The following is a 10,889-nucleotide window of genomic DNA, read 5'->3' as shown; positions in this document are numbered from 1 at the left end:
AAAGCCATAGCCAGAGTCAGAGTCCCTTACCACCATCCGTTTTGATGTCCTTGTCGAGCCGCTTCCTGCAATGCCGCCGTCGCGTTAAGATGTTAATCAAAGACGCTGGCTGCTCATATCATGTTTGTACATGTAAGTATTTGCGGCGTAATAAATATGTATATATATGGATGGCTCGACGGATGTATAAGTTAATATATACTTGTATGTAAGTATGTGGATAAGTACACTTCGAGAAAATGTATTAGAAATATTTGAACTTTAATCTATCGCATTCCTTTCGTACATGAGTTTTTTTTTTTTTTGAAGAGCGAATAAATCATGGAATATTTTAGCACTGATAGGTATAAGAGATTTGGACTGTTGTCATGCTCGAATAATTAATATACATATATGGATCCAATTATTTATTTATAATTGATGCTATAAATATTGATAGTATTACGAATTTGACGAATTTGACGAGTACAATGGACAATATGAATGACAATTCCCAAAAAAGGCTAAACAAGGTAGTTACTTATAGTCCGACAAGCACCGACAGTGAAATACTCTGTACCCAAAAAAACTCCTGTTATAATATGCACATTAGAAGCAAAAATAATAATAATAAGAAGGATAGGGGGACTTCTCTGCTACTTACTCTTAGAATTCGGTAAATTGAATAAATTTTAAAATGGAGGTAGAGAATTATGGAATCGACAAATTTTTGTAGCGGAGGAAACAGAGCGGGAATCAAAAACTAAAATAAACTCGAGTTGCTTAGAGACTGATAGAGTCTACATTCCAAGTTTGCTTAATACGGGCTCAGCCGAATCCACAATCCAGGCGTTCATACAAACAGACGTTAAAGGTCGGAGGTGCTTCCTTCTATGTATATGTAACAAACTTTACACAAATAGGGTATAGTAAATAGGTATAGTAGATATCCATATAAGTTTTTTTATATTAAATAAATTAAAAAGGCGAATAATATGATTTTATTGAAAACCAAGAATATAACCGTGCTGGTCTGTGTTTTCAAACCCTTGTACCTCTTGCAAAAATTACAATTTTTTGATTTTGACTGAGAATACAAGAACGTAACCTGCTTGCAGATATCCTCTGGAATTGTCCTACCAAGATGAAGCTTGACAAACAGAAAGTTATTGAAAACACTGGAACAAAACTCTTAGAATTGCTGCAGTAATGGAAAATTACCAAGATTGGGGAGCTGGGGAGTAAAGAAAAACATATGAATACAAAGTATGGTTATTCTAGCTTTAATACTTTCGGAAATCCTAGTGTTCATGCAGACAGATACCCTTACAAAAAGATATACATATGTATGTAGCTTGTAACTAAGGGAACAATCATTAAATTTTACTGTAATGCCTCAACAGTTTCAATGTTTATGTTTGATAAGTGGAACGAAGAAAATTAGATTTAGAAAATGTTGTATACGATGTTAAATGCAGGTTTTTAAAAATGCAATGACAGATGAATTGACGAATTCGAATGGACGGTAGATAATTAGTTTAATGTTTAAGTAGGCAGGTCTACCGGGTGAAGTCTCTTTAGTCTACTGATGGTGGTACTGTTGAACTGAAGAACATGTATGTTACTTGAAATAAGAATTTTCGAATTTTTTCCAGGGTTCCTACTTGAATTTAGAAACAACATTTTTGTATTTTCTGAGTGCAGGCACGCCTTTACCCCACTCTGTCAACATCTCGCGTTGCCTGCCGTTAGTCTGGGCATTGCAGGGGGATGGAGGATGACAGCCAGCTGGTGTCAAGGGGATGGGTGGGAATGGTTAGACTGGAGGGGTGGGGTCCACTGTCGTTGCCCTCGAATATCTGACGTCTGAAGCCGCGCACACGCTGCTGTTTATTATTGTAAGATGCTTGGCTTCCTCACATCAACGAGCTGGAAGGAATGCGTACTGACAGCGTAAGTTGCTCGAGCACGAGGACAAGCCGAAGCTCAGTTTCTGCCCGCTCCCGCTCCGGCACCCGCAACCCCCGCCTTTCAGCAGACAGATATTTGCATTGTTTTTATTTACATACTTTCGCTACAGCGTTTGCCAGCAGCGCTTACATAAATACGCACATACCTACAAACATACGTAGTGCCTATCGATATCCTGGCATGCATTAGGACTAAAGACAGGCTAACGCTGAGGCTGAAGCTAAAGCTCAACACAAACGCCACCTTGCAAGTCAAAAGTCTCAAGTGCCAGCCTACAGGGCCTGTTTATTGTAATAGCCGTCATTATCATAATTATTTAGTACGCAGTGTTTCTTTTCGATTTCGTTTTTGTTTTCAACCTCACAACAGAAATATGCAGATAAAGCTCATGTTTGATGGACTGTAATTTGTTTATGTTTAATTTAAATAAATTCCCCAATTTGAATACATACTTATTTTTAAACATGAATATTTTACGGACCAAATGCCGGAACTCATCTTTAAGTTCTACAGCAAAGTTATTTTTCGCGAAACTTTTTTTTATAAATCAATTATAAACCAATCACGGGACAAGAAGCTTTAATAAAGTCTTAATAATATTGATAACGACCAATAGGAATAAACCTTTCTTTGGGCTATTTAATATTGCAATTGTAATGTAGTTCCGGGACTTGCTGTGAATACCACCACTTGCTGTCCGATTCAATCGATTAGCAAAATTAATTACAATTTGTATTTAATAATGATAATATTGTAGAAGCAAATGTAATTATATACATTTAATAGAGATACGTACTAATCAACGACTTTAAAACAAAGTTATACATGACTTAAAATAGTCTTTTTTATAAATCGGTCATCAAGGGTATTTCTTAAAGATTTGAGTGTACTTTATATAGTATATGTATTTGATCTTATTCAGATTTAACAGAATTTAAAATGTCATCATCTTTAAACCGGAAATGTTTCAATTTTTTTTGTAAGTCCTCAACTATATTTCTAACTTCAGAATTTTTCAATCGGGTATGTTCAGAAGCAACATCCGTTAATTCACACATAAGGCCGGCGTGGTAAAAAAAAATCCATTATTGGACACAATAAAATGTTGTTTAGCGAGCACTGCTCTACTAATACTTTGGAGGTTTTATTTCCGTTTTGTTTTTGGTACATATTCATTTATTTTGGCCGATAGCGAACACAAAACATCTGAATTTTTTCGTTTTAATTGATTGTTGTATTCGTAAGCTGCTGACACATCTGGTTTTTGATCTGTCAACCGCCAAGTTCCCGAACCTGACGTAGTACTAAACCTATGTTGAAAATCAATACAAACATAAGTACCAATGCACGCATGTTAATATAAGCAGATAATAATCTTATGTTATCTACAAGTTATCTGTCACTGTTGCATACGAATGTAAGCATAAAGAATATGTATAGCAAAAGTGTCAGTCTCCAATAAAACTCTAAAGCGAACAGACGCACGGCGGTCCGCGACTATTGTCTTTTACTTTACTCCTACTGAGCCCTTCCCTTTTCAGCGAATATATAATCTATTCAATAGGTTATGGGCCCAGGGCATATAGGCTCATAGGAGAAGTTCAAAGTATTGTGAAATAGTAATCGTTTGGTGACTCAAGAAATATAACATTTAAAAAATGAGTGCGCTATATCAAATAGACAAATTGGAAGAGCATAACTATGACTCATGGAGCATACAGATGCGATCTGTCTTAGTGCACGCGGAATTGTGGAGTGTGGCATCAGGTGCTGAACCTAGTAATACTGAGAGTTCAAGGCCAAAAGATGAAAAGGCATTAGCAATTATAACGCTAAGTGTAAAAGCTTCACAATTGGGCTTCATTAAAAATTGCAACACTTCGTACGAGGCATGGAAAAAGTTAAAGGACGTTCATCAGCCGAGTGGACCTGTACGGAAAGTGTCGCTGTACAAGAAATTGCTAGGCAAACGCATGTTTCAAGGCCAAAGCATTTCAAGTTACATACACGAATTTAACGAAATTCTGGATGGTTTGTGTACAGTTGGCATCGAATTAAATGATGAGTTAAAAACAATCGTGTTGTTGTCAAGCTTGCCCGAACCATACGAAAATTTTGTCGTCGCCATTGAGACGCGTGACAATTTACCGTCATTTGATGTGTTATGTATCAAGCTGATGGAAGAGGGAGAGCGCAGAGGCAATGCAGATGGAGAGAGCGAGAATGCAAGAGCATTTATAGCTACGCAGCAGATCGTCGCGCATTCCAAAGCGAATTCAAAAAGGAATTCAAAAATCGTCGTTTGCTACAACTGCGGCGAAAAAGGGCACTACAAGGCACAGTGCAAGCGTGAGAAAATTCGCGGTGAAGGGAAAAAGCAATCGACAAAGAAAGAGATGGAAAAGCAGAGCAGCTTGTTAAATGCGTTGGACGTTGGAAAGATAGAGAACAACATGTGGTGTCTGGACAGCGGAGCAACAAGCCATATGTGTTGCGATAAGACGTTATTTTCAAAATTTATTGCGCACACTGAAATGATCGGTTTAGCTGACGCTGGTTTCCTGAAGGCCGAAGGCAGAGGAGAGGTGAAGTTACAGACAGAACTTTGTACCTTGGTGTTGTCAGATGTACTGTATGTACCGAAAATGAATGGCAACTTTATGTCCGTCAGCCGGTCAGTGCAAAAGAACAATGTTATACATTTTGGGCCACATCTTGCTAAAGTTATACAAAACGGCGAGTGTATACTGAAAGCGAATAAAGTTGGGAACCTTTATATGTTTCAAGGCAAACAAAATAGGTGTTATTCCGCAACTGAATCAGATGGTACATTGTGGCATAAGCGTTATGGCCATTTAAATTTTACCAGTCTGAAGGAAGTGATCAGCAAAGAGCTAGTGCGTGGTATTGGAAAGGTTGTTTTCCCAGACAACTTGAATTGCAAAACGTGTATGCTAAGCAAAATACATGTACAGCCATTCCCAAAGGTAAGCACTAACCGTGCCGAAGAGCTGTTGGAACTGGTTCATGCTGATGTATGCGGCCCATTCGACACGAAGTCACTTGCTGGATCCAAATACTTTCTGACCTTCATCGATGACAAGTCCAGGCGTATATTTGTTTATTTTTTGCGGAAGAAAGATGAAGTGTTCAGCGAGTTTGTCAACACAACATTCAACGGTTTCCTGAAACACCATGGTATTGCAAGGCAATTGACCGTGGCTTATACTCCGCAGCAGAACGGCGTGGCGGAAAGAGCAAACCGGACATTAACGGAGATGTCCAGATGCTTATTGGTGCAGTCGGGCCTAGGCGAGTCTTTGTGGGCCGAAGCAGTCAACACAGCAGTATACATAAGAAACAGATCACCTACCAGTGCACTGAACAACCTGACTCCAATGGAAGCGTGGACAGGTAAGAAACCCTGTGTTAGCCATCTAAAAGTTTTTGGTTCCATTGCAGTTGCACTTGCAAAGGGTCCCCGTAAAGGCAAATTCAAACCCAAAGGGCATGAGTACCGTATGGTTGGGTATTCGGTAGCAGCCAAAGGCTATCGGTTATACGACCCAGAGACGAGGACGATTGTCGAAAAACGAGACATTCTATTTGATGAGCGTTGTGGTGGTCATACCAATGAAGATACCGTTACGGTAGATTTTCCTGCATGCGAGGTTCAAGAGCATGTCACTCACACGGATGGTGACAGAAGCATCGACGACGATGACAGTGAGCACAGTTCTGACGACAGCAGCTCCAACGCATATGAGAGTGCAGTCGAAAAAGAAGACTCTGACGAGGATACTGTGAAGATTGGGCCAGGCCGGCCTAAAATTGTTCGAAATGGTAAACCTGGTCGTCCAAGAAAGCAATACAATGTGCTTGGAGCATTGGTTGCTAGTGACGTAATGGTTCCGACATCCTATGATCAGGCCGTTGGTAGCACACATGCAGTATTCTGGCAAGAGGCGATGCAAAAGGAATATCAGGCACTACAATCAAACGAAACCTGGCAGATGGCTGATTTACCAAAAGATCAGCGAGCAGTTGGTTGCAAGTGGGTATACAGCCTGAAACGTGACTCTGATGGAAAAGTCGAACGTTTCAAGGCACGACTCGTTGCTAAAGGGTGCTCCCAGAAGTATGGCGTGAACTATGTAGAGACGTTCTCACCCGTTTGCAGATTGGAAACCGTGCGGTTTATTTTGGCGTTAGCAGCGGAATTGAAGCTGTACCTTCACCAGATAGATGTGTGTACCGCCTATTTGAATAGCGACCTGCATGAAACTGTTTATATGAAGCAGCCACAGGGATACACAGATCCCAATAATCCAAGTAAGGCTTTATTGCTTAAAAAGGCAATATATGGATTGAAGCAGTCGGGGCGCGAGTGGAACTCCAAGCTCGATTGTGTACTACAAGGCATAGATTTTGTAGCATGTGAAAATGAACCGTGTCTTTACAAAAGGAACGGAAGAGGTGACTTATCATTAATCCTTGTTTATGTTGATGATATAATTATAGCATGCCGATCAAAAGAGGACTTGGCCAACATCAAGTCAGCCATTACAACATCGTTTGAATGTGTTGACAAGGGAGAGCTGCATTTGTTCCTTGGCATGGAAGTGCAGCGCGACGGTGAGCTTGGCGAAATTTCGCTAAGCAATTCGCAATACATCAAAGACATATTGCGTGAACATGGATGCGAGACCTGTAGACCTACAGCGACCCCACTGGATGCTGGTTTCCAAGTGATATGTACCAGCGAGCATTGTCAAAAGGTTGACATTGCATCCTACCAGTCTTCAATTGGCGAGTTAATGTGGCTGGCGCTTACAACAAGGCCAGACATATTGCATTCCGTTGCCAAGTTAGCTCAACGGAATCAAGATCCGCATGCAGAGCACCTAGTGGGTGTAAAACATGTGCTTCGATACCTGGCGTCAACTGTGGACCTGAAGTTGCACTACAAAGAGTGTGGACAACCCCTTACCGGCTATGTGGATGCAGACTGGGGTGGCGACCGCATCGATCGCAAGTCGTATACTGGCTATGTATACTACTTGGCTGGAGGACCCATATCCTGGCGATCTGAAAAGCAACGCAGCGTGGCACTTAGCAGCACGGAGGCGGAGTATATGGCTCTTTCAACTGCGTGTAAGGAGGCCATATACCTACGGCGTCTTATAGTGGAGATTGGCTGCGGTGACTCGAGTACTCCAACTATTCTTCATGGCGATAATTTAAGTGCTCAACAATTAGCTAAGAATCCTGTACACCATGAAAGAACAAAGCATATTGATATTAGATATCATTTTGCAAGACAGGTTGTAAACGAAGAACAAATTGTTTTACAGTATACATCAACCAATGAAATGATAGCTGATATTTTAACGAAAAATCTCCCTAAAGCGAAGCATGTTCATTTTACAAAGCTGTTAAATTTGATTTGAAAATTTTTGTAAAACATGTTTGCATTGAGGAAGGGTGTTGAAAATCAATACAAACATAAGTACCAATGCACGCATGTTAATATAAGCAGATAATAATCTTATGTTATCTACAAGTTATCTGTCACTGTTGCATACGAATGTAAGCATAAAGAATATGTATAGCAAAAGTGTCAGTCTCCAATAAAACTCTAAAGCGAACAGACGCACGGCGGTCCGCGACTATTGTCTTTTACTTTACTCCTACTGAGCCCTTCCCTTTTCAGCGAATATATAATCTATTCAATAACCTAACCTTAGTCCTACCAAATAAATAAGTCTCCTGGATTCTGAATTATTCAGCTTTACCGTTTGAGTTAAATAATATTTTAGATTTTGTATAATCAAAAATATGAAACGTATTCATAACTTATAATAATTATAACATTTTCAGCAAAAAACAATAATTGTTATTAATGCATTTCCAGTGACTTTTTGTAGAGGCTTGTATGGCAAAGCTTATGAAATAAGTATGAAGATGAAAACTTACCAATATGCAATATGTTTCCGATATCTTCGCAAACATGAAATGAAAAATATTTCCCAATTTAACACATTGTCCAAAAGAAGGATATTAAATAAATAGGGTTATAATGATAGAGCTATAATTAGAAGAAAAGAAATAATATTTTTTAAACGTTGAATCAAGCAAGGTCTGACATCGAATAGAGAACTATTTTTAAAAATGAAGTGTCCATAATGAAAAAAGTTCAAAAATGAAATTACAAACGAGTATATAAGCTTTTTCTATATGTTTATTGGCTAAGGAGATACATATATGTATCAATGAGCCGCATAAGTTGGGCTTTCCAGACAATATGGCAAATGTAATGTACACATTTCTGGACTATTTCAATTTTAGTTTTAGCAAGGCAAATAACATCCCCCCATCGGGAGGGGTTAATTAGATATTATTGCAATTTGATCAGATATTAAAAGAGTTGCATTTATTCGGCATTCATCCGATTTGTCTGATCAAGAATATACCCTACGGGTACAAAGACGCAGGTATATTCTTAAAGCTAATAATTATTTTCTGAAGTTTCATAAAAATCTGTGCTCTATATTAAATACATTCATACGTAGCTGCCATATAAATATAGGCAACGTGTGAATGCATCAAACGTTTGACTTTCTTTAGAAATTTTATTTTAGTTCAGTTATATTGAGTCAACGTTGCAAAACCATAAAATATTGTACACCCAATGGCGTAGACCATGCCATTGGAACAGTTTTTGGGCTTCTTCGCTAATGCATTGTTATTTTGAAAAGGAAATGGAAATCGTGGTTTGCGGGAACTGTTCAAGAGAAAATAAATGTTCACAAAAAATAAAATAAAATGTTTAAAATAATTACTTTTCTCAGAATTGATCGGTTTGAATGAAATTTGAATAGCAAGTTTGGTGAATGCTGGCTCAACCGTCTCCGAATTCCAGGTGATCATCCAGACAGGCGGACCTGGCTACATCGATTCTTTTCGTCATGGTGATTAAGAATACATGTACATACATACTCTGCTCCGTTCGACCTGTTACATACTTTGCACAAACCTAATATAACATTTGTACCCTACGGGTACAGGATATAAAAACAAACAAAGTGTTGCTTGTGTTGCCTTTTTAACCTTTGGGTGAAACTGCAAAAGTCGAAGCTGCGTGCTTTGTCTCCATTACAAATACATGGTTTGGTTGCGGTAGGTCTGGATGTAAATTGTTGATTAGTGCCGACAATTTCTTATCGATGCCAACCGATTTTCAATTGCAACGCATCAGTTATCAGTTGCAGGACTAGCAACGGCTCGTCAGTATAAAAATGTTAGTAATTTTTGTTTGGCAGTACTGGGCTTGAGAATGTGGCTGTGAAAGAGAATCAAATGGCTAGCTATACTTTTCTCGTTTATTTTTTCACATTTAGAATTAACTTGTAGCAATAGCATATACATAAAGGTTCAATAACTGTAAGTCTAGTATGTATGCTGTTAAGTATATTATCGTAAGTGTATAATAATTATACGTTTTCTGTCTTCGCTGATATCGTTTTCTCTTCGCCTTTTGTTATTAATTTTAAGTAAGTAGAGCTGATTTCATTGCTGTATTGCTTAATAGGTTTAGGTTTCAACCAATACGCTCCATTCACACACACAAACACACACACACTCATGTATTTAAAGAGACCTTTCTATTGCTGCGGCCGTACCATCATCATATCAGAAACATAATACAGTTACAGCATCAATTAAAGAAATATCAGAAAAAAAATCACACATATTTTTATAGCCTGTACCCAAAGGGTGAAAGGCTATACTAGTTTTGTGCGCATGTATGTAACACACAGAAGGAGGCGTGGCAGACCCCACAAAGTATATATATTCTTGATCAGGATGAGAAGCCGAGTCGATATAGCCTTGTCCGTCCGTCCGTCTGTCCGTCTGTCTGTCCGTCTGTCTGTCCGTCTGTCCGTCTGTCCGTATGAACGCAAGGATCTCAGAAAGTATAAGAGCTAGAATAACCAAACTTGGTTTCCATATTCTCCTAAGACCGAGAAAGTACGAGTTTGAGTTTTTTTTCGATGCACCCCCCCACTCCCCCGCAATTCGTGTTTCTTCTTATAACTTCCGTAATTCTCGGAATTTTGAAATCAATTTTGGTAGGCACATCCAGTTAGTACTAATGTGTCCGTGTGACAAATTTCATCATGATAGGTCAATTCTGAAGAAAGGTATAGCCATAAGTAAAATCGCTGCTCATGCGCTGCCTCTGTCGGCAGCGCTGCCCGCAGCTGTTGTTGTTGTTGCTGCTTTGGTTCAACTTTGTGCTGCATACATACACGCATATAAACACGCATAGGTACGTGATGTAAATGTATGCTGTTAAAACTAAACATAATTATATATTCTAATTTAATTTAATTAATTAATTCATTAATTTTTTTTAATAATTTAATTTTTTTTTTAAATTTTTTTTTTTAATTTTTCTTTTTTGTGGAGAGTACATGCTATTTTACTGTCGGGCTTGCTCGACTGTAGCGTTCTATCTTGTTAATTATGTATTTGTAATGAAATAGGCTCCATCCAAAAGAAATATGATGCGGACATACACACACACCACACGCACACACATACATATCTGGTAGCTCATTATGCAAACAAACAATTGTTGCCTTTTTGTTAAGTTACGCTTGTCACCCAATATATTTGATAAATGGATGGACTGAAAGCTTATAAGAAAATAATGCAACAAAATATACAAGTACATGCAGTTCAATTCCGATTAATTAAAGACAGAAAAGCACACACACAAACACATTGTAGCGTTTTATATACAATATACATATACATATGTATAAAAAATTTAATTGTTGCATTTTGTTGCAACCGCAGAAGCAAATTTTATTCATAATTACTACTTCCTTTGTTGCGGGTTTGTTTTTGTGGGTTTGTTTATTATTTTTTTT

The sequence above is a fragment of the Scaptodrosophila lebanonensis genome, unplaced genomic scaffold (assembly GCF_003285725.1).
Source record: "Scaptodrosophila lebanonensis strain 11010-0011.00,11010-0021.00 unplaced genomic scaffold, SlebRS2 tig00000001-arrow-pilon, whole genome shotgun sequence".
Taxonomy (NCBI): Eukaryota; Metazoa; Arthropoda; class Insecta; order Diptera; family Drosophilidae; genus Scaptodrosophila; species Scaptodrosophila lebanonensis.
Note: the sequence above shows the minus strand (reverse complement) of the source record.